Below are 2,947 nucleotides of genomic sequence, written 5' to 3' on the forward strand. Positions count from 1 at the left end.
TGCCTGTCCCAAGAGACGGGTCTCCCTCTGACCCTTTGTACTTAGAGGTCTGGCAAACTTTCCTGCCCAGATCCCTGGTTTTTACCTTTCCAGGGGAACTCTGCCCTTCCCGGCTGCAAACTGTCTCACCAGCTGAGTATACTTCGCCAATTCAGGGTGGGTGTTATTAGTTTCAGCTGCTCACCCCATTTGCTTTGGGACAAGCCCTGGGACGCGTCTGCCTATTCCGCTGCCATCTTGGCTCTTCTCGAGGGAACATATTTAGAAAGCAAGATATAGACCAGCCATGGGCAAACTATGGCCCGCGGGAACTACTGCCTGTGGGCCGGATCCAGCCCATTTGAAATGAATAGAACTATTGAAAAAAAAGACTGTACCCTTTAATGTAATGATGTTTACTTTGAATTTATATTAGTTCACACAAACACTCCATCCATGCTTTTGTTCCGGCCCTCCGGTCCAGTTTAAGAACCCATTGTGGCCCTCGAGTCAAAAAGTTTGCCCACCCCTGATATAGACACTAGGTGACCCCACTTCTATTGAAGTGTTGCTGCTCCCAGGTTCTCTCTGTGAACAGAGCTAGGGTACACACACAAACATTCCTTTTTACATCTATTTTTTTCCCCAAATATCTTTAAACACCTTGGAAATTATTTGTTCCCATTATAACTCCAATTCCAATCTAACACTCTTGAGTTCATTCCAGTTTTCTCCATTTTCATATTTGTAACTCCCTTCCCCAACAGTGAGAAACCTGTTTCCCAATTTCCTTAATATATTTACTCATGTGCCCAATATTCCTTTATGCAATCACCAATCACCTGTACGTAGATAATTTCTAATTGAAGACATCATCCCTTCTCCTCCACTGAAGACGTCCTCACCTGACTCAGGCATCTATACCCTGAGTAGTCTACTGCTGGTACTTCCACCACCATAAAAACAATCACCTCAAATTTCTTGTGCTCAAACAATCCAAGCCAACCCACCCCCTGCGTGAAGTTTCTCCTCCTCTCCCCACTTGGGCTGCAATAATGGTCAGTGACCATTGAAGTTTTCCTGAAAATCATCTTGGTTTTAGCACTTAACACCTTGCATGATGGGAAATCCCTTCCCAGAATGTGAAAAGTTATAGTTTTGGCAGTGGGTGAAAAAGATTGAAGTACAAAATCCATAAGGCAGCCCCCAAATTGGGGAATGAAAGCAACATTGTGTGTGTGTGTTTTTTTTAAAGCAACATTGTTTTTAGTGTGAAGTGTATAAGGCATAGATGATCCATCTTTTCTAGACCCTGTTGCTAGTTTTTCTACATGGCTGATGTTGGAAATTGCATTTTGTGGTTCACAATAATGGATCATCTATTGTTTCATCACTCTTAGTGATGCATCTTAAGTGTGTGTTGTAAACATGAGCAATAACATTCTGTCTTTAACTCTGCAGGTAGATTAACCATTGTGCTTTTAATTGAGATAGTACTATTTAACTGTTAACATTGTGAATATAGTGATTTTGTTTTCTAAAAGTGCAGATAATGAAAATGGGAACAATTAAAATATCAAGGGCTGCATGACCCAGACATCACTAAAAAAGAAGACGAAATTACTGTGCTATTTTAATGACAGATGGAAGGATATATCAAAATAGACTTAGGAAAGTAAATGCTAAAACAGAACATATTGCACAATATGAAGAAAATAATCTAGAATTAGGAATGGTAAAGAAGGTGATGTGGAAGCACATATAAAGATTGACTCTTCCAATTATAGACACTTTTTCTAAATCAGCCTGCCCCCCCTCCCCGCCCCCGCCCTGACACACACACACACACACGTTTTCTGAAAAGACACCACACTCAGTTAAAAATAATGGCAGTTGAATTAGCTTGGGTATACCAAGCAAATGAACTTGCATTACCATATAGTTTTTTTGATTGCTGTATGAAACTTAACAAAATTATATTCCATTATCTGGAAGATGAAACTAAAACGTCCTGTGGATGAACAAAAGAGGGAATTTTTATAACAAATGTGAACATAAGAGTGCATACATTCTTTTGAATCAGTGTTTCAGGTTTCTTCAGATGTATTCCCAGAAGTGGAATTAATGGGTTATAAGGCAGTTACATTTTTAACTTTTTGAGGAATCTCTGTGTTTTTCATAGTGGCTGCACCAATCTCCATTCCCACCAGTAGTTCATAAGGATTCCCTTTTCTTTTTAAAATGTATTTTGATAGAAACATCAATGATGAGAGAGAATCATTGATTGGCTTTCCATAGTGGCTGCACACCAATCTCCATTCCCACCAACAGTGCATGAGGGTTTCCTTTTCTCCACAACCTTGACAACACTTGTTTGTTGATATATTGATGATAGCCATTCTGATAGTTGTAAGGTGATATCTCATTGTGGTTTTAATTTGCATTTCTCTGATGATTAGTGATGATGAGCATCTTTTCATATGTTGATTGGCCATCTGTATGTCCTCTTTAGAAAAGTGTCTGTTCAGGATTTTTGCCCATTTTTTAATTGTATTGTTTGTTTCTTTGATGTTGAGTTCTATAAATTTTGGGTTTTAACTCCTTATCATTGGCAAATATGTTCTCCTGTACAGTGAATTTGTCTTTGTTGTTGTTTTCAGTTGATCAGCAGCCTATCCAGGTTCTAGCCAGGTTCTCTAGCCAGGATCTCCAGCCAGGTTCTATGTTTATTGTCTTGTTACATCTGTATTTATACCAGTTGATTTTAATTCTACCCCAAAGGTTAGGGCGTTTCTTATCTCCATTCCAAGGTTACTCTATTGTTCTATTAAGCTACAAGGAAGTAACTGAAAGAGATTATCCTAAGTAAAGATTATGTAGCTTAAGTGTGATTGTTCATAATTAAAGTGATTAATTACTCGCCTGGCACTTAGTTAAAGGGTTTTATTCCCTCCTTAACTCCAGGGGA

This window comes from Myotis davidii, unplaced genomic scaffold, assembly GCF_000327345.1.
Source record: "Myotis davidii unplaced genomic scaffold, ASM32734v1 scaffold389, whole genome shotgun sequence".
NCBI lineage: Eukaryota > Metazoa > Chordata > Mammalia > Chiroptera > Vespertilionidae > Myotis > Myotis davidii.